Source organism: Rana temporaria, chromosome 2, assembly GCF_905171775.1.
Source record: "Rana temporaria chromosome 2, aRanTem1.1, whole genome shotgun sequence".
Taxonomy (NCBI): Eukaryota; Metazoa; Chordata; class Amphibia; order Anura; family Ranidae; genus Rana; species Rana temporaria.
In genome coordinates, this window is record NC_053490.1 from 480,596,786 (window position 1) to 480,619,941 (window position 23,156).

Genomic DNA, 23,156 nt, shown 5'->3' on the forward strand with positions numbered 1-23,156 from the left:
CTGCTTTGTTATACTCAGTGTGAAACCCTTAGGGGTTAATTCTGCACATTGTGCAAAAAGGCTGTTCTATCCTCTCCTTTTTCCACAGTCCCCAATCCTTCTCCTGTTAGTACATAGCCTTGGGGGCACTCTGCACATGCTCAGTTTGGTGTGTATTGCTAGAGAGTTTTTTTTTTGGGGAGCATGTGATCGGCGCACGACCAATCAGTACTGTCCAGACAGAAGGGTCAGGAGTCATGCAACCTCATAGGACAGTCAGAGGAGAATAAAAATTCCTCCTAAAAGCTTTAAGCAGTGCTTGGCCAGACACTGATATAAGTCACAAGACTGCTATATACTGCTGATGAGAAAAGATATTTAGCAGTTTATATTTACTAAAATAATTGCATTTCCATGCTTTGTGTACTGTGGGAGAAAAGTTATAGTGAATGGAGGTTCTGGGTTTAGTAACACACATCCCTACCAACCAAGGGGCAATGACTTGTGACATGAAGATTGTAATGAATATTGCGATAGCAATGCAATTTATAAAACAAAGGAAAATACAGTATATCTTAACAATGCTAGTTTCCTGGTTGCCATCATTATTAGATTAGGTGTTCTGAGTTCACTGGCTGCATGGGTGTTGCAAATCAGTGACTGGGTCTAAGAACATGCAAGCAATATGTATTTTTCTCAGCAATAGTAGCCAATATACTTTATTTTGTCTTCAAAGTATCATCAATTTATTACTCGATCTTACTTGATACCTGCAGTCAGGCCTCGTACACACGACTGTTTTCCTCGACAAAATCCATCAAGAAACTTGGTGGCAGAGCTTTTTTGCCGAGGAAAACGGTCGTGTGTATGTTTCTCGTTGAGAAAACTATCGTGGTTCTCGACGAGAAAAAAACAAGTTCTCTTTTTTCTCCTCGGGAGTCTCAATTTTCTTGTCGTGTTTCTCGTTGGGCTGGTTTACAACGAGAAACATGTTCGTGTGTATGCTTAGAAACCCGCGCATGCTCAGAATATGAGACGGGAGCGCATCTTCGGTAAAAGTATCGTTCGTAATGGAGATAGCACATTCCTCACGCTGTAACAGACTGAAAGGCGCGAATCGTCTCTTACCAAACTTTTACTTAACACGCAGTAACATGAGATTAGCAAAAACAGCCCCAAGGGTTGTGCCAGTGGAATAAAACGTCCCCTTTATAGTGCCGTCGTATGTCACCGCGTTTGAGAATGACGAGATTTTGTCTTGACAGTGTGTACGCAAAGAAAGCTTGACAAGATTCTCGACAAGCCTGACAAGGAACTCGTCGAGGAAAACGATGTTTATTTTACGACGAGTTTCTCGGTCGTGTGTACAAGGCCTAACTCTCTAAATAATATATTGGTATGATAGTATGAAAAATTGCAAGTTTGTGATGATTTTGTAAGTAGGGCTTTAAAGTGGTGTTCCGCTCACCGCCGCAAAAATTAAAAGCCAGAAGCTACACATACTGCAACTGCTGGCTTTAAATAATAGGTCACTTACCTGTCCTGAAGTCCAGCAATCTAGGCGCCGCAGCTGATGTTTCCATCAGCTGTTGGGTGCATGCCACCACCATTGCGGGTAAGGGAATATAGCCTTACAGCTTCATGCCGGGAACCCAACTGCGCATGAGCGGTGACATTGTGCATCGTGGTCCAGACTCCCGTAAGTGGAAACAGGATGCCTGTCAAAGGTGCCAAATGTGGCACCGGAGGTGACAAAGGGGAGGAGACAAATCAGAGTAAGTTCCACTATTGGGTGGAACTCCGCTTTAAGCTGTTTCAAATTTTAGATTTTACAACTGTGCAAGGAATTCGCATGCATGCAAGAAGCAAATAAGATACATGGGACTGCCACCATTTGTCTTCAGCGTGCTCCTTAAGCCATCCCTGTATTCAGGATTTAATTGTTTAGTATGACCTTCATTATAGAACCCTTTATTAGGCCTGGTAGTTTATAAACAAAATCTGGCTTTGCTGCTAATTGTTTCTACAACATTCTGACAAATGAACCATATAAACTATTGTTCCTCAAACTACAGCTCATAAACTACATACGTCCTGCTGCTTGCCTTTTTCCATGTCCGTTACTTGCCTTCTCATGGCATTTACTATGTATTGATCTTCAGCTCAACAGTCACTGCAGAGTTTCAGCCATGGTGCCATCCAGACACTAAAGAAGCAGTTGAGGACAAAAATCAAGGGCAAAGTAAGTGACCACTGAACACCAATACTGGGTGCTTTCCTAATCTCACTGTCAGCCAGACGGGGCACTAATACTCCTACTGACTCCAACAATGGGGCGTTATCTCTCTAAATAATACCAAAGATTGGGCACTATTCATCCCACTGGCTCCACATTTTGGCACTATTTCTCGTACTGATAACAAAGATGGGGCACTTTTTCTCCCACTGACTCCACATTGGGGCACTATCTTTCTTATTGATAACACAGATGGACTACTAATCTATCTCTTACCGACTTCTGACTTTGGGGCATTTTTTACTCCCATTATTTTACTGACCATTGGACACAGTCTGCCCTTCTCCCTACCAGTATGAGGACAGTGAACTGGTCCTTTGTTTAAAAAGTTTGAGGACCCCTAATATAAACCTTCATTTTACAATAAGTATTTCCCAAATGCTATCGCCTCTCTGATAAATATTTACACAGCCAATCAGTATTGGTTCCTTATTACAGGTCATAAAAAGCAGTATATATATATATATATATATATATATATATATATATATATATATATATATATATATATATATATTTTTTTTTTTTAAACTCAAAACAAAAACAAATAATTCAGGTGACTGTTAGTGTTGCTCACGAATATTCGCATTGCGAATATTCGACTCGAATATAGCATATTCGAGAAATCGCGCTATATTTCGAATTTCGCGGTGAATATTCGCAATTCCGAATATTCGCATTTTTTCAATTAGATTTTTAAAACAGATCACATCCTATCGACGTCTAAAAGCATTGCTGGTATGATTAGAGACCCTGGGCCGAGTAGCTAAGCTGAGGCGATCCTTTTATGTTGCCAAATTGAAAAAAATAAAATTGCGATTTTTCGCTATTGCGAATGCGAAAATGATTGCGAATTTTCGATAACTGTGGTAGGAGAACTCTGATTGTCTCTGATGCAAAAGGGGGGGGCTTTGTGTATGTGTATGTTATGAATATTTGTATATTTGATATTATTTTTTTTTGTAAGAAGGAAAAAATTGCGCATACCTTAAAAAAGGGGAGAATACAGCAGCAACTCAAAAATGTTATACAACATAAATTAATACAAGACAGAAAATGGAGTCGCTCTACAAGAATAAAAAATATGTCTAGTGACAAGACATGTGGGCAAATTATAAAATAAGCAAGCGCAAATAACTTGTGAAATACACAGTGAAACAAATATATAAAGAAATATAGTCCCAATAATAGAAAAATAATCTTTCATAAAAATGTCTTTGATATGTGAAGTGAAAAAAAGTCCAAAGCATGCAGCATGAACGTGTTCAATCTTCAAGGTGTTTGATTGACAAATGGCTGTGACAGATGGATAGAGTAAAGAATCACCACCAATGCAAAACACTTTTTATTTTGTATTGTAAAATATCAAGAATATTCTGAGCCAATCAGAGTGCTCCTTCCGCATTTGCCGAATATTCGCAATTATTTTGTATTGTAAAATATCAAGAATATTCTGAGCCAATCAGAGTGCTCCTTCCGCATTTGCCGAATATTCGCAATTATTTTGTATTGTAAAATATCAAGAATATTCTGAGCCAATCAGAGTGCTCCTTCTGCATTTGCCGAATATTCGCAATTATTTTGTATTGTAAAATATCAAGAATATTCTGAGCCAATCAGAGTGCTCCTTCTGCATTTGCCGAATATTCGCAATTATTTTGTATTGTAAAATATCAAGAATATTCTGAGCCAATCAGAGTGCTCCTTCCGCATTTGCCGAATATTCGCAATTATTTTGTATTGTAAAATATCACGAATATTCTGAGCCAATCAGAGTGCTCCTACAGCATTTCTCGAAATTGCGCAATAAATATCGCATTCGCATGTTGCGATATTTCGATAAAATATCACGAATATTCTGAGCCAATCAGAGCGCTCCTCCAGCATTTCTCGAAATTGCGCAATAAATATCGCATTCGCATGTTGCGATATTTCGATAAAATATCACGAATATTCTGAGCCAATCAGAGTGCTCCTACCGCAGTTATCAAAAAATCGCAATTATTTTCGCATTCGCAATAGCGAAAAATCGCAATCATTTAATTTCGATAAAATATCACGAATATTCGAATTTAGCGAATATATCTCGAATATTCGAATATATATTCGAGATATATCGCGAAATCGAATATGGCATATTCTGCTCAACACTAGTGACTGTGTACATAATGCACCTTGATCTTATTTATACCTTTGAATACTACTAAAAAGTTTACTTTATAGTGTAAGGTTGAGACAATTTTACTTAAAGAGAAAAAATAATAATTTGCAAATTCATCTTTTGCCAACCTCAAGGAACTAGTGAAACTCATATGACTGTTAAAACTTAAAAATGTTACTTGTCATTCTCTGCATTTCATCTATATGTCAGGGTGTCAGTGGAAATGCTGCCTAAGTGATATATTACAAGTGAACTCATTTTCTGCGGAAGCCTGCCATAATCAAAGTACTTTCTCGCTCCAGTTCTGACTGCCTTTGGAGTGTTTAAACTTCAGATTCCACCTAATTTTGAAGGATATTTTTTATCACCGAAAGAATAAAAAAAGGGTTATAAAATAGTTTCGTTTTAATTGGGTTTTCATTCTCTTTTCTTCTGGATGACTAGAATCATTCTCTAAAAAATGTTCTCTTTGTTGCAGGAGACAGATAAGTACGTTGACATTTCTGATCAAGATGTCTGACCTGTAAAGAAATTGTACCTTATGTTAATCCACATCAATCAGTGAGACTTGCTGCACGTTAGCTACGTGTACAAACACGGAATACTAATCATTCTCTTCCCAGATCCGCTCTTCCCAATCACCCTGTTGTGTCAAGCGGTAATTGTATGGTGCAAACAAACGGGGAACCCACATCACTTCATCTGATGAGATGGAATTACATCTTTGATCATAGATGTGCAGAGTAAACTTTAGATATTAACTTCTGATTTTTTATTTCTTTTTTGTTTATGCATCTGTGTTAAAGGAGTATGCTGATTTAATTGGAAAACATCTTATTGCTTCAAAAGGAGAAACTACTACGAGCAGTAAAACTATCCTATTAAACTGGAACTCTAAGCAAAAAAGCTCAGGGCCAAATCCAAAAAAGGGATACGACGGCGTAACTGCTGTTACTCCGTCGTATCCCTGTTCCTAACTACGTATAGAACTGATCCACAGAATCAGTTTTCCATAGTTAGGGAGAAGATCCGGCATGTGTAAGGGACTTACACTGCCGGATCTTAGGATGCAGTACCGCATCCGCCGCTGGGGGCATTTTGTGTCGAAATGCCGCCTCGGGTATGCAAATTAGCACTTACGGAGATCCACAAAGCTTTTCAGCTTAGTTTTTTCTCCGTAAGTATTAAGTTGCATACGCAAAATTAGGGCTGCTTTTACATGGTGTAAAGTTAGTACACCATGTAAAAGCAGACCTTTCTGTCCAGCGACGCGATTTTTTTTAAATTTTGCATTTTTTTTTCCCGCCGTATCTTTTTTTTTCCCGAAGCAACTTTATTGACCCGTCGCAATCCACAAAGCTTGACGTAATGTAATTTCGCACTATGCACGTCGGGAAAATGACGTCACAAGCATGTGCAGTGCGGCCGGCACGGGAGCGTGCCTATTTTAAATGGGAATCGCCCCCATTACAATAGGAACGCCTTGCACCAGCGGAATTTAAGTTACACAGCCCAAAATTTCTAGGTAAGTGTTATGTGGATCGGGCACTTAGGTAGAAATTTTAGGGCAGTGTAACTTAAATGGAAAAAAATAAGTTACGCCGGATCTTTGTGGATTTGGCCCCCAGTATTTAGCTAAATAGGACTCTGTAGTATGAATATGTACTGACAAGGATGGAGAGAAAAGAGAGGTGGCCTCATTAGTCTGCTACTGCTTAATTTTTGTCCAATCACAGGCTGGGGGCAGGCTGGTGACTGAGCTTCATTGATTAACTGTGACACAGTAAAACTAGGTCACTAAATTGGCTGTGGTATCTATAGTGATTGCAGTATATATATATATATATATATATATATATATATATATATATATATATATATATATATATACACTATACACATTAATGTTCTGTGATTGTATATTAAAGTGATATTAAAGCTTTGAATTTGTTTACATTTAAATAATAAACATGTCATACTTACCTTCTCTGTGTAGTGGTTTTGCACAGAGAAGCCCCAATCCTCCTATTCTCAGGTCCCCCTGTCAGCGCTCTTGGTCCCTACCTCCTGCTGAGTGCTCTCAGAGCAATCAGCTTGCTATGAAGGCATTAGATAAACAAACTTGTATCATCACAGGATGAAACTGTGGATACGCCCATAATAAAAGATGCAACGTCCTAATTTGGAATGGGAAAAAGGATTTGGACTTTATAGGCACAGGTACACATGTATTGCAAAAAAATTAAATACATAAACAAAATCATATTAAGCACATAGGCCTAGATTCACGTAGGGCGGCTTTACATTGTGCAGGCATAGCGTATCTTATTTACGCTACGCCGCCGCTACTTATAGAGGCAAGTGCTGTATTCACAAAGCACTTGCATCCTAAGTTACGGCGGCGTAGCGTAAATTGGCCGGCGTAAGCGCGCGTAATTCAAAGTAGGCAGGTCGTGGGCGTGTTGTATTTAAATTAAGCGTGACCCCATGTAGATGCATGGCTGAACGAACGGCGCATGCGCGCGCATGCTCAGTATCACGTCGTATTTATGCCCAAAGATACGCCGGCTCAATGCCTGTGACGTGAACGTAACCTACACACAGCCCCATTCACGTACGACTTACGTAAACGACGTAAAAAGATACGCTTGTTGCGACGTCCATACCTTGCATGGGCTGCGCCACCTAGAGACCTGCTTTATCTTTACGCCAGCGTATGTCTTATGTAAACGGCGTAACTAATTGCGACGAGCGTACGTACGTTCGTGAATCGGCATATCTTGCTCATTTACATATTCAACACGGAAATCAACGGAAGCGCCACCTAGCGGACAGCGTAAATATGCACCCCAAGATACGACGGCGTAGGAGACTTACGCCGCTCGTATCTTGGCCGAATCAATGCGTAACTGATTCTATGAATCAGGCTCATAGATACGACGGCGGCCATTTGGACTTACGACGGCGTATCTGGAGATACGCCGTCGTAAGTCTTTGAGAATCTGGGCCATAATGCCTAATAGGAATCAAAACATAATCAAAACCACTACAACCACCGTAACCTTGTTTTGATAATAGGTATGCGTCTATTGAAAGACAATAATGTGTCCAAAAAGGCATGGTGGAAGTGGATATGCCGTAAAGTTGCTTTGCTCTACATGTTGCACCCCTCAGTAGCTTAAGCCCCCATTCACACCTAGGCGTTTTGTCGCCTGTAGTGTGACGCCGCTGCCGCCAGAGGGATGATTTAACATTGCCCTCTATGGGGATGGTTCACATCTCCACGCCGAACGCCGAATGCCTGCCGCCTGCCGCCTGAAAAAAGGTCCCGGACCTTTTTTTCAGGCGGCTTTCGGCGTTCGGCATAGGAGATGGGAACCATCTCCATAGAGGGACAATCTAGGGGCACATCTAGGCGGACAATCGCGGCGTTTTGTCGCCGCAAATCGCGGTACAAAACGCTGCTATTTGTCGCCGCAATTCGCGGGACAAAACGCTGCAAATTTGTCTGCCTAGATGTGAATGGAGCCTTAGGCAAATGTTCTAGATAGACATAAAGATAAAGAACCATATAGTTAAGAGCATAATAATCAAAACAGCAGTTAACAATCACAAAAGGTTTAATAATTTTTAAAAACATTTACAAAGATGTCTCACATGGTCGTAGGGAACAAAACATACAGACACACAAGCGGCTGGCTAATGCAGGCACCAAACAGCTCCTGCAGAGCAATGCATGCCGTGAAGCTGCCATAACTATGGGGATGCACAAAAGCACAGAACACAATAGCACAGCGGGGGATCACTGTAATAAAATCGCATGCTGGGTTGAACAAAAAAAAAAGGGTGCACTAGACCAAATAGCTCAATATGCTGGAGTGTAAATGGTTCACTTTGTGATTCATTTCAGAAAATGCTGTTGATTAACCAAAAGTGTAAATACTTCAGTAAGTCAAGGGACTGTGCATTTAATTTGAATAAACAGTTATTTGCAGAATTAAAAATGAGGAACTTCCCCTGCAGATGATTGGATCATTGGAATGAATATAACTTTACTTAAGTAAGTGAAAACTGTACTCCTTTAAAAGAAAAGTATGGGAATTTTTTTTCCCCATACTCATACTTACCTAGGTGGATGCAGAATCAGACTGATGCTCCATCTGTCGCCCTGCGCCTCTGCACTGAGAATCGAGCCACTGAACACTGCCGATGGCTCGGTTCTCTCACCTTCCCGAGCGGAGAGCTGCTGCCTATGAGCATCTCTCCTGCTCTGATCTTTCATGCTCATAGGAGCCCTGAGCTGTGGAGGGGCGGGAATTAGCCGTCTCAGCCTCTTAGCGGCTCGCTGATAGGCTGAGGCTGCCATCAGTCCAGGCAGCTTGCGGTTCCAGACTTACTAAGTCGGGATGATGCACTGTCTTGACTGATTCCAGTGACGTCAGTGGAGAGCGGACTTCAGACCGATCTCCGCTGAAAACGGGTCACAGGAGTGCAAAACGAATTGCACTCCTGTGACCCATAGGAGAAGCTCAGCCTAAAAAGCTCAGGCTGGACTTCTCCTTTAAATCATCTTATGAGGATTGGTATAGTGTGGCTTTGGTGCTGCCAAGCTTACTCAATGTATGTGCCCAGATCAGGTCACTTGCCAGACTAGGAGGGTGTTCATGGTGACTGTAACTTGGCAAGCCCAGAAAATCTTCAACCAGTTGCAGATTTTTTTTACCTCTGGTTCAAGAAATAAATGATACCAGCGCAGGGTATGTCAGTTAAAGCAGCTGTATATCAATCCCTAAGTATAGGGACAATTCAGAATCCTTTACCCTAAATATACAGCTCTGACCTTAAAGGTCAATAATTTAACAAGTAAACATGTGTTTTTCTTATAATAGTGCAAAATATATATAAGTGAATAGAATAAGTGCTTATTCCAAAAAAGTCCACAACAAAGTGTCCAAATAGGTCCTTCAATAAAGTGTCACAGTGCTGTGCATATAATAAAAAGTGCTATAAAACTTAATAAATAATCCTCAACACTTTGACAATAAAGTGTGCAAAACTTCTTAAAAAGTGCCACCGTGCTGTGCAAACAATTTGTCAACATTCGTCCAATCCGCCACTGAAGTGCTCCAGTGTGCAACCACCTTTTTCACACAGGAAAACTCGCCAGATTTTCATGATCACCCACTACAGGTAGGCATGATGTTATACCAGGGTTCCCAACAGTTACATAGAAAAGCAAAGGGGGCAACATAGTGTAAAACCATCAATATTTATTGTCTTAAAAACACAGAAAGTTCCTACTCATATTTAGTGCTGCTATGCCTCACACCAAGGGATATGAACAATGTGCATGTGTTAAAATACACTGCAGTACAATCTTCTCATTAACTTGTGTGGTATGGCTAATATGATATTACCACTCATGCCGACTCCTTCCTACTTTCTTCTGGGTGTACAGGTTTTACTTCCGGGTGCAGTATGCGTGATGGCGTCACATCTATTACCACCCTGGTATGTTTCATTACATGGATGTTCTCAAGAGGAAATTTAGGGACGCGCATGCGCAGTTCGTTCGGCGCGGGGGACGCGCTTCATTTAAATGAAACACACCCCCCTACTCGCCGATTTGAATTAGACGCCGTTACGCCGCCGTAACTTACGGCGAGATATACTACGCCGCCGTAACTTACGGCGCAAATTCTCTCAGGATTCAAACCAAAAAAGTAAGTTACGGCGGCGTAGCGTATCTCAGATACGCTGCACCGGAGCAGATCTTTGTGGATCTGCCCCCTTGTTTGCTTGTTAAGTTATTGACGTTTAAGGGCAGTGTTGTATATTTAGGGTGAAGGATACTGAATTACTGTAATTTCTTTCTTTTAATAAAAATACATCTACATATACAAATACATATATCTAAATCTGCGAATTAAATTTGTTTAATTTTGTTTAGTTTTCCTCCAAATTTTCAGAACGATTCAAATTTGAATCAGTCGAAAATTGACTGATTTGAATTCTGTGTGAAGAATAGCCAGTTGTGGAGGAGTGGTTCGGGAAGCCGGCCGCTGCGTCCTTAACAACCGATGACTCATCAGCTGTCAGCTTGGCTTCTCAGCTGAGAGCTGAAATGTAAACAAAAGAATGCCGGCAATAGAAAATTCAGAAAAAAAAGTGTGGGGTCCCCCCCAATTTATACAATGCAACTTCGGTCTGGTATGGATTTTAAGGCAAATTTAGGGGAAATCCATACCAGACCCTTATGTGAGAATGCCGCCCCGCAGACCAGGAAACAGGGAAAATGACAAGCAAGCATCCCTCTCCTGAACCATACCAGACCACATGCCCTCAACATGAGGCGGTGCTTTGTGGAGGGGGGCCTCTTCCCCACATCCCTGGGCTATGGTTATGGGGGTCTGCAGGCAGGGGGCTTATCTGAATATGGAAGCCCCCTTTAACAAGGGAGACCCCAGATACCGCCCCCCCCCATGTGAATGAGTACGGGGTACATAGTAACCTTTTCACCAAAAGAGTGTAAAAAGTGAATAAAGACAACATGAGTTTTTGACAATTTCTTAAAAAAATAAAATGTTCCCCCGATGTAGATTCATACCGCCGGACCCAAAAAATTCAAATAAAAAAACCTCCGGTCTCGAACACTTCCACCTGACTGCCTGCTCTTCCATCTGACATTTCTTAAATAGTGTCAGGAAAGGCATAGCCATCCATCAGGAATTGCACGCCAGACACGCGCATTCACTGCGCGTTAGCACATGCACGCCTGCATTTGCCTGCATTTGCACGCACACGTGCGCCTGTCACCAATATTGGCGCCAAAGGGGTTATTTAAAGTGAGTGCACCAAAAGCACTGGTCTACCCAGCCCTGCCGGTCTGCCTGTGGTATCACCAGCGACGAACATCCAGCCATACCAAAAACTGGACTGATCCTAGGCACTCCTGCGTCACCGTGCTTTTGTGGCTACTGTCTCAACCTCAGGGTCCCACAAGCTGGCACTGCAAGAGAGGCTCTTCTCTATACATCAGGCTCACGATCCATATACGTGACAAAAGGATAGGATGCGGAGTACAATGATCCAATGATGTCAGCGGGTGACTCCACCCCTTGTGACATCATCGACTCAGCATGCTTTCTGTACTGCTCCTTAAAGTGGTTGTAAACCCTTACAGACCACTTAGACCTACAGGTAAGCCTAGATTAAGGCTTACCTGTAGGTGCAAGAAATATCTCCTTAACCTACACGGTTAAGGAGATATTTTCCTAAAAACGGGCACCGATGTCTATGGCGCATGCGCGTGGTAGACAACAGCGCAGACGCACTGAGCGTGCCATTAGTGAAGGCGATCATGCCGTCACTGCCGGCTCCCGTGCGCATGCGCGGGAGTGACGTCATCGCTGCTCCGTCAGTCACATCGCCGGAGCAGCGATACCCAGAAGTTACTCTGGAAGAGATGGCGGCGTCGGAGGAGGCGAACGAGGACTACTGCGGGGGCTTCGATCTCAGGTAAGTACTACATAATGAGCTAGTATGCTAGGCATACTAGCTCATTATGCATTTGTCTTACAGGCTCTTTTTTTCCCTAGAGGAGGGTTTACTTCCTCTTTAACAACCAACTATTCTTCACACAGAATTATAATTGTTACGAAAATTTGTAATTCATTTGAAAATTATTAAACAAAAGAAATAAAAAAAAAAAAATGAAACAAAATTAGTAACATAACAAATTTATCTGAAACAAAAAATGTCTTTCTGTTCTGCACATGTACTGTATAAGGAATCTTTGAAACTTTTCATGTGTATATGACATAAGTAAACGGAATATCTTTTCACACGACTAGATAATTGAAGTGAATTTTTACAGAGTAAATCAGTCTCCTGTTTCTGCTGTCCTCACACCCTGGGGTAGTAAACCACTGAGCTGTGCGTGAAAACCATTTTTCTTACCTTCACCAACTTCCAATGAGGGCATTCAATGCAGTCCCTCAGGTTGGGAGCAGTTTGTTCTCCATCCAAGTTGGCTAATCGTGCTATAAATATTCGTTGCTATCTATCCCAATTATTTTGATGGATGTTATATGTGTTTCAGTTTGCGAAAATATACACAACACTGTAAACTGTGCATGAAAATTCAATGAAAAAAGGTAAATAAACTGAATTACATAAACAATTTATAAAGTAGATATAGTCCTATACAGAAAATAAAATAGTACCTACATTGATAACATGTAAATCTGTTCATATACCCACACCACTACATTTCTCAACACACATTAAAACCATTTCCTTGATCGGCACTTTGCCCTTTTTCATGAGTCTAAAAACTCACCATATCCTATTGACCTTAAAGTTATAAAAGGGCAATATACACAGCAAAGATCACCCACCACTGTTCCAACTTCTGTTTTAAAACCCCATCTACAATCTCCAATCTCAAATCATCATCTTCAAAAACACTTTAGTCTATTCATGTACTGTAGATATTTGTTGTGCTGCTCAGGCTGTGTGGTGTGTATCTCCTTTCTGTATTATGAGCTTCTGAGTGTAAAACAAGCTAGAAAACTGGTGCTAGTTTAGCACGTTTCAATGCAAGTGCAATCAGGCCCAGATTTACTTCCTTTGCCACCCCTAGGCCGGGTCCTTCAATACCGCCTCCCCCACACACACACACCATCATCATATAGGGGGCTTCTGAGCCCCCCCCCCCCCCCCCCCATGTGATAGAATGCTTGTGCAAGGGCGGATCTGTAAGAGGTGGGTTTGTTACTGTTATATGGTGTACATCCATAATACATGTTTAAATGCATCCCTTGTAGCCATTCTGTGGTGAAGGGGTTAAGATAAGCATAATAACAATATACTCTGACAAGTATTGAAAATGCCCATCAACATTTTTATCATCTCTGTCCATCATTTTAAAATTTGCCCTCTTCTGTAGCCATCCACCCCTTGCACGATACAACAGTAATACACCTGCCTCTTGCAGAGCCATCCGCCCCGTACACTATATAACAGTAATAAACCCGCCCCTTGCAGATCCGCCCCTTGCACGAGATAACAGTAATACACCCACCCCTTGCTCTGCGCAAGCATCGGGAGCGTGCCGCTACATCGCGGTCATTGCGCAGGCGCCCTGTAACAGATGACTCACAGTTATTCATCTTCGGCTAACTTTGGAGGCTCCGTTGTGGATCGTACTGCGCAAGGGCTGTGCCTGCGCAGTACAGGGGGGGGTCATTATCCACCGGGGGATTTTTTTTGGCAGGACACCAGCTGGAACAACTTCACCTCCCTGTTGCCACGGCGCCGCTCCTGCATCCACTGCCACCCCGAGGCCTGGCCTCGGTGGCCTTGTTAGGAATCCGGCCCTGAGTGCAATGCTACATTGTGTTTATTGTATTTTTAATAAAAAAAAACTGTCCCACTCTTGTAATTTGTATATTATCATATATGAGCAGCATAGTGTCTAATTGGTTATCAATTCTGCCTAGCTGCACTGGGGTCATCGGTTCGAATCCCAACCATGACACTACCTGCCTGAAGTTTGCATAGGTTTCCTCCCATACTCCAAAGACATGCTGGTAGGTTAATTGGCTCCTCTCTAAATTGACCCATGTACTATATGAATTTGAATAAGGGACCTTGGATTGTAAGCTCCTAGAGGACAGGGAATGATGTGAATGTACAATATACATGTAAAAGCGCTGTGTAAATTGATGGTGCTATACAAGTACCTGTATAACATAATAAATAAATATGAGCACGCCAGAGTATTTAACCACTTGACCTCTGGAATTTTTTCCCCCCCTTCATGGACATTTGTTGTCGGAATTTCCGACAACAAAAATTTTGAGAGCTGGTTCTCAAATTTTCCGACAACATAATCCATTCTCGTAAATTCCGATCGTGTGTGGACAATTCTGATGCACAAAATTCCATGCATGCTCTGAATCAAGTACGAGACGGAAGCGCTCGGTCTGGTAAAACTAGCGTTCGTAATGGAGATAGCACATTCGTCATGCTGTAACGGACTGAAAAGCAAAAAATTCTACTAACACGACTGGTATTGAACTTCCCTTTTCTAGTGCCATCGTACGTGTTGTACGTCACCGCTCTCTTGATGTTCGGAATTTCCGACAACATTTGTGTGACTATGTGTATGTAAGACAAGTTTTAGCCAACATCCATCTGACATGTGTCCACGGTTTTGTTGTCGGAATGTCTGATCGTCTGTACTTGGCATTAGGATATATTGATTGGTTTGCACAAAAGTTACAAACTATGGGATATTTGTTTTTACTAGTAATGGCAGCAATCAGCGACTTATAGCATGACTGCGATATTGGGGCGGACAAATCGGACACTTAACTGACACTTTTGACACTTTTTGGGGACCAGTGGCATTGATACAGTGATTAGTGCTAAAACATGCACTGTCATTGTACTAATGACACTGGCTGGGAAGGGGAGATCAAAGGGTTAACTGTGTGCCTAGCTTGTGCTTACTCACTGTGAGGAAGGTGCTATGACTAGGGGAAGGCAAAGATCTGTGTTCCTGCTTTGCAGAAAAAAAGGATCAATGCCGTCCCTTCTGACAGGATGACAATCTACCTTGTTTACATGTTTATGTGTCTTGTGTGATCGGCGGTAATACTTCATATTCCCATCGCACACATTCCTGGACGAGCTCTTAAATTTGGGTGATGCAGCAACAACCATACTGGTTCAAGTCACAAGGAATATAATTGCCATCACACTATGGAATGACATAGATAGCATCCAAACGGATAATTTATTGCATGATCACAACACAAAAAGAGTTCAACATTTCGGAAGTAACGCAGAACCCCTTTGTCAGGCATGCCTGAAGAAGGGGTCCTGCCTGACTAAAATACATTTCCGTTTTTGGTTGTAACATGACAAATAATGAAAAATATCAAAAGGGTATGAATACTTTTTCAAGGCACTGTGTATGTGCGTGTGTGTATATATATATATATATATATATATATATATATATACATACATCTAGATATATATATATATATATATATATATATATATATATATATATATATATATATATATATATACTAAACTTAACTAAAGAACTCAGGATACTGACTTGGCAAATGATCAAAATGTCTAATACACCAGCAGTAAATGAAAGATTTTTGTATAGGAATGTCAGAGCTAGAAGATATGTAGAGTATGGAGTCAAGGCTTTGATTAGCCTGCAGTAAGGTTGCCGCATCCAATGACTGACAAGTGAAGCCCTCTTTCTTATTGCTTTATTTGCAGCTATACCGGTCGGTGGAGGTTTGGTATAAATCTATGATATATTTTATGAAGCTGATAATATTAAGTCAAGATGTTAACCTTTTCCTTGAATTATTGTTCCCTTAATAATGTATAAAGTGAAAGATCCTTAAGCAGTCTTGGCAAAAGTGCTTATGTTTTCAATGCAATTGCATGGAATAAAATGACATTTCATATAAAGATTACATTCATTTTACCTTTGGAGAAGCCTTTTGAACTTTAGAAATGCCCTTAGCTTTCTGCAATAGATGATCCGTTTCTTTGGGTCCATAGTTTTCATTTAGGAAGCTACAATAAAATACTTTGGAGTTACAGTATATGGGTAAATATTACAGAGCTGTATGTATTTAAAGTGAGCCTGTCCTCAGAAAATGGTAAATGAACAAACATTACCATGAAGTAGTAGCAACAAAAAGGGCTATTTCACACTAATGAATTGATCTGCATTTTAGAGCAGCTGTAAAACTCAGGTCAATGCCAGGACACCCAAAAAAACAATTGTTTTCTATATGTCCTGTTCAAATTACAATGCAGCGTTGACCTGTATTGCATTGCATCAAAATGGAACATGCAAGCATTTTACTGCAATCAAACGCATTTCAATGCAGCGCATTGCAACACAACTAAAGGAAAAAAAGTTTGTTTTGTGATTTATTTGGTCCATTATGCTGTGTACACATGATCGTTTGATCGTTTTTTTCATCGGAGAAACCGATCGTGTGTGGGAATTCCGAAGAAAAATTCCATCGGATTTTATACCATCAGAAATCTGACCGTGTGTACAGGGTATTAGAAGCAGTCATACCAACGGCCGACTTTGGGGGATTGGAGAATGAGGAAAAGTGGATTGTGTACAGAGCAGGTGCTTTCTATTAGCATGTCAGGATTTATTGACATTGATAACTTTGTAGCCCTTGTTGGGGCAAATAAAATCCTTTACAACGCCCAGAAAAAGGATTACAAGGATAACTATCTTCACTTACTCCTTCTTGAACCCACAGGATGTGATGTCACAGGAAATCCTGCAAAATGCAGTGCATTTTAACACACGCTAAAGCATACTCAAGTTATAAGATGTGGATAACGTTAAAATGTGCATAACATACAGTATCTGACAAAAGTGAGTACACTCAAAAAAAAATTCATGTGACAGTACTGAAAAAATTACACTTTTCTACAATGTAAAGTAGTGAGTGTACAACTTGTATAACAGTGTAAATTTGCTGTCCCCTCAAAATAACTCAACACAGCCATTTTTGAAAGTCTGTCCACTACCACAAAGATAGTGGTGAAACACTCAGAAGGGGGAAGCTCCACGATGAAGTCCATGGAGATCATCCTCCATGTTTTTTCCAGTACGGGCAGTGGTTTTAGTAATCCCCAAGCTCTAGACTTGCTCCCCTTATTTCGAATACATGTGGTACAAGACTCCACATAGTTCCTGCATTTCTTTAAAAGTTGTGGCCACCAAAATGTACGTTGCAAGAGTTCAGAAGTCTTATGTACCCCGAAATGGCTGGCCCGTTCGTGATCATGGCAAGAGCTCAGGACACTGACCCGTAGACCTTCCGGCACAAAAATGTTGTCTTTGTACCACAGCAGACCATCCTCAGGTTGCAGATCCGTACCTGATAAAGGGGCGATTCCTGAAGAGGCTTGCCTGATTTGAGATAGTAGATCCCCTTGAAGCAGCAGGAAGTTCCCTGATGACAGAATGGTACCTGGGGGGTATGAGCCTCCGAACCACCATACATACGAGAAAGGGCGTCGGACTTGGTATTCTTCGACCCTGGCCTGTACGTTATGTGAAAAGGGAATCTGGTAAAGAAAAGTGCCCACCTGGCCTGACGTGGTTTTAATCTCTTGGCGACTTTTAGGTATTCCAGGTTCTTATGATCTGTATAAATCAGGATCGGGTGTGCTGCGCCTTCCAAGAGATACCGCCATTGTTCCAGTGCTGCCTTGATTGCCAATAATTTCCGATCCCCCACATCGTAATTCCTCTCTGCCTCTGACAGTTTGCGGGAAAAGAAGGCAACCGGATGTAAGAGGGCCTTGGGCCCCTGTCTTTGGGAAAGGATCACCCGAACTGCCGTTTCGGAAGCATCCACCTCCAGGATGTAGGGCAGGCTCGCGTCGGGGTGTCTAAGGACAGATGCGGAGGTGAAAAAGTTCTTGAGAGTTTCAAAAGCCGTCTGGGCTTCTGGAGACCAATGAAACTGGACAGTTTGCTTGGTTAGGTTAGTTAAATCGGAGCGATGATATTAGAGAATCATCTGATGAACTTTCTATAAAAGTTTGCGAATCCAACAAAGCGCTTAACGCCCTTCTTGTCCACCTCGATCCATCTCGACACCCTCCACAGAGATTATGAGTCCTAGAAATTGTATGCTTTGACATTCGAACTCGCACTTTTCGGGTTTAGCACATAGTCCGTGCATTCAAAGTCATTTGAGCACATTCTTGACGTGTTCCCGATGTTTGTCCAAGGAAGGGGAAAAGATGAGGATGTCATCTAGGTATATGATAACAAAAAGGTCAAGGTAGTCTCTAAAGATATCATTCACAAAATGTTGGAATGTGGCGGGGGCGTTGCAAAGCCCAAAGGGCATCACTAAGTATTCAAAGTGCTCAAAGCGGGTACGAAAGGCAGTCTTCCCCTCATCTCCGCTTCGGATGTGCACCAAGTTGTAGGCCCCATGGAGATCCAGTTTCATAAAGATAACCACGGCCCCCAGTCTTTGAAACAGCTTGGGTACCAAGGGAAGGGGGTACTGGTTTTTGATGGTCACTTTGTTGAGCTCTCGATAGTCCACACAGGGGCGAAGAGTATGGTCCTTCTTTTCAACAAAGAAGATCCCTGCTCCTGCCGGTGAAGTAGATAGATGGATAAATCCCTTTCTGAGATTATCGTTGTAACGGTCACCACCGTTTATGACCTTCCATCAACCTACGACAGCTTATCGACACTCCACAATCAGGCAAACGAACACGACCCATAAGAATTCCCCCCAGAAACGAGACACACAGCTCTGTTCTGGTTTCAAATGAAAGACATCTTTAATGGTTAGCTCTCAAGTTTATATACAGTTCAAGCATGAAAGGAACAATCAAACTCTCCACCCACACATCACACCCTGGGGGGGCTTTAATACACCTTCAGATGGCTAATTGCTAAACATTCCAGACATTTTGGCGCCGGTCTATAATTAACATGACCTAATCACTGCACCTGAGAAGCCACATTCCTTCATTAACAGAATTTAAACAAAACACCATCACACAATGATTTCCCCTCAATCAACATCTTTAGACAGCTGTGTTTCTTTTTGAGAGCCTGAATGGGGAGGAGTGTGAGCCGTCTTTGGATCCTGGATTTTATCTATGTGACTGCAGAGCAGCTCCTGTTACAGGCTTGGTAAAAGCCTCAGGAAGGTAAGAGGCTGGTAAAAATAATCCCCACACTGAGGAAAATCGGGCTGGTTTGATTCACAGACATATGAGCACAATGTAACAAGTCTTCACTGAATGAGCACAATGTAACAAGTCTTCACTGAATTAACCACTGATCATCTGAATTGTTGAATGGAGCACAGATGCACTTTGCACTTTGGACTTTATTTTTAATATTATCATTATCACTTGATTGTGCACTGGATATAGTTTTATTCACTATCATTAATCCTGCAGTGATATTGTACTATCTGTTTTTGGACTATTATTTATGATTTTTTTATTTTTTATTTATTATTATATTATTATATTTTTTTCATCGCACAGAAAAACAACAGTTTTATGATTGAACCGTTTAGGTTTTTAGGACACTTGCATTTTTGGACTTCTTTTCAGTTGTTGCTTTTTCCTGCATGTGTTTGCTAATTAGTAATTAACCACTTTCCAGGAGAGCTGGAGCTTTCATTCACTGCTATTATTGTTTTATTTATTAGCACTTTGCACTTGTTTTTTATCAAGCACTTTAAGGATTTATGACACATATTTTTAAAAAAAGGATTATTATCCCATGTACACTGTGCGGCCAGTTAGGCACTTTTATCCATTGGATTTCATTATTTATTCACTCGCAGTTCCTTCCACATCTAATTATTGATGTTGGATGGTATTCTTTGGGCATAGACCTCGAGTGAAACACAATTTTACCCCAGTAGAGGACGGACTCACTCTCATACTTTAGGAATCATTGTTTAGAATATTTTATTGTTTTAAACTATTGTCGGTTTTTAGTATTTGCAAGCGCCACTACATCCCCCTGTCTATCATCTTTAGACAGACGGTCTGTCTCCGACAGAAAGGTATTCACACCTGAGCATCAATAGGCTTTAAACAGTGTTATCACACAATGAAAGGCCTTTCAAAAGCCAGCCTCATTTAACATGTCAACAGTCTACACAGAGAAATGAGTCATAGAATAAACCAACACTTTGCAATATCTGAGATTCTGCAATATGAGCTATCAGTATTGTCCCCTGTCCTGTAATTTAGGATATCATTTCTCAGTCACCCTATGGCCCTATCTGACATAAGGTGACCCTAGACATAAGACTCCTTGGTGACGCCGGTACAGAAGTACCCCTCATCCTTACAAAGTCTCTGTTTGTCACGGGTCATTCCGTTACAATCGTCGATGTAGATCTTTAGGGTTTCGAGTTCAAGTTCCATCAAGGGGAAGATTCTGCCGAAGGGGATTTCGGCTTCAGGGAGGAGCTCAATCGGGCAATCATAGGGTCTGTGCGGAGGAAGGGTCTCAGCCCCCTTTTTGCTGAAGACATCTAGAAAGTCATGGTATACTTTGGGAACGGAATGGTGGGTCTCGACATCAGAGTCCATGCAGAGCAGAGAGGGGGCAGACGACACCACCTGCAGGCAATGTTGCCGGCAGTAGGGAGAGTTGAAGCTGATTTCCCCAGTAATCCAATTGTTTTGAGGGTTATGGGCTTGAAGCCACGGCATGCCCAGGATTATGGGGAACATAGGAGACTCGATGACATCAAGACACAGTAGTTCACAATGGTTATTGGAAATGGTCGTGGCCAGAGGCAGGGTTTCTTGCGTGACCTGCCATGATTTTAAGACTGATCCGTCTAAGTGTACAGAAAGTCCTATAACCCTAGGGCGCAGAGGAATGTGATGTTTGGTGGCAAAAGAAAAGTCCAAAAAACAGCTGCAGGCTCCAGAGTCAAGTATGGCGTTGACCTGGATATTCCCTCCTGGGAGCTGAAAGAGAATGGGAATAGCCAGGTGAGTTGAATTATTGGGGACAACAGGCGTATGAACAGACGACATGGAAAAGCACTTACGGAGCTTCGCTGGGCAAGTCCTTACATAGTGTCCGGATTCTCCACAATAGAGGCATAAGTTATTAACTCTTCGACGTTGACGTTCCTCTGGTGTGAGTGAGGGGCGGAGAAGGCCCAACTGCATGGGTTCTGAGGTGTCAGAAGAAGAAGGGATTGTTGGAATCGGGGGAGCCGGGTTGGAGAAGGAGGGTACCCGAGGCATCATCCAGACTGGACGAGAAGGACCAGTGGCCCGTTCAGACCTGCATTCTCTTAAGCCCCTGTCAATCTGAATCGTCAGGTTGATAAGAGCATCCAAGGTTCCAGGGACACCTACCCGAGGCAATTTGTCCTTGAGTGGCTCCGAGAGCCCTAAGCGAAACTGATAGCATAAAGCCGCATCATTCCAGTTCGTGTCTAAACTCCATCTCCTGAATTCAGACACGTAGTCCTCCGCTGGCCTGCGACCCTGTTGAAGAACGTGCAAGGCAGCTTCTGCAGTAGCAGCTTGATGAGGATCCTTATACAACAGAGACATGGCCTGGAAGAAGGTGACTAAACTATTGAGGGAAACGTCCTTTTGCTCCAAAAGACGGTGAGCCCAAGCTTACAATTCACCAGACAGGAGCGCGATGACAAAGCCCACCTTGGTAGTTTCCAATGAAAAAGTCCGTGGCTGTAATGCAAAATAGAGCTCACAGGCATTTCGGAAAGCTCGGTATTTACTCTATTTGTTCTCCTGAAAATCTCTCAGGCGTGGGAACCTTGGGTTCTGGTGGCAACATGATCACTGAAGGCGAAGCAGAAGTACCAGTAGCGGAAGAGGTACAGTAGGTGTTTGCGATATTGTGTTTTTAGCATGACAGCATCGCGCTGATTCTCGGCGACATGGTGCCGAGATCTCGCCGACATCTCGCACTCACTGGAATAGTGACAGCACATTCCAACGTGCGCGTCATAGAAGCGACGGGAGATCCGACTTGGATTCCCGCCAATTCTACACGTGTGCGGCGTTTGTTATGAATCCTGAGGGGGAAGTCCCCGCCGGATTTTAAATAAAAATCCGGCATGGGTTCCCCCCTCAGGAGCATACCGGGCCCTTAGGTCTGTTATGGGTTGTAAGGAGAGCCCCCCTACGCCGCAAAAACGGCGTAGGGGGTCCCCCTACAATCCATACCAGACCCATATCCAAAGCACGCTACCGGGCCGGTCAGGAAAGGAGTGGGGACGAGCGAGCGCCCCCCCCCCTCCTGAGCCGTACCAGGCTGCATGCCCTCAACATGGGGGGGTTGGGTGCTCTGGGGCAGGGGGGCGCACTGCGGCCCCCCCACCCCAGAGCACCCTGTCCCCATGTTGATGAGGACAGGGCCCCTTCCCGACAACCCTGGCCGTTGGTTGTCGGGGTATGCGGGCGGGAGGCTTATCGTAATCTGGGAGCCACCTTTAATAATGGGGCCCCCAGATACCGGCCCCCCACCCTAAGTGAATGGATATGGGGTACATCGTACCCCTACCCATTCACCTGGAGGAAAAGTGGTAAAAACACAAATAAAAAACACAGGGTATTAAAATATTTTATTAGTCTGCTCCGGAGGCTCCCCCTGTCTTCTTTAGCTCTGTTTACCAGGGGGGGCTTCTTCTTTGACGTCTTCGGGTGGGGGCCGCTCTTCGCCGCCGTCCGGTTCCCTTCCACCGCCGGGGGGGGTCGCTTTTATAATAGCGCCCACTCCTCGGCGGGTTTCCTCCGACGTCTTCGGCGGGGGGTGGTGTGCTTCTTCTTCCGCTATCCGGGGGGGTCTTCTTCGGCTATCCGGGGGTCTTCTTCACTCTCCGGGGGTCTTCTGCTATGTTCGCCGCTCTCCGCTCTTTTACCAGCGGGAGCTTCTTCTTCCGATTTCCGGGGGTCTTCTCCTGCTCTCCGGGGTCTTCACCGCTCTTCTGTGACGTCTTCTCCGCTCCGGGGGGTCTTCTTCTATGTTCGCCGCTCTCTGCTCTTGACTCGGCGCACCCCGGTTCTTCCTCCAGCTGTCCGGTGCCTTCTCCTTCAGCGCTGAACGTCTATCTTCTTCTTCCGTGCTGTGAGGTATTCTTCTTC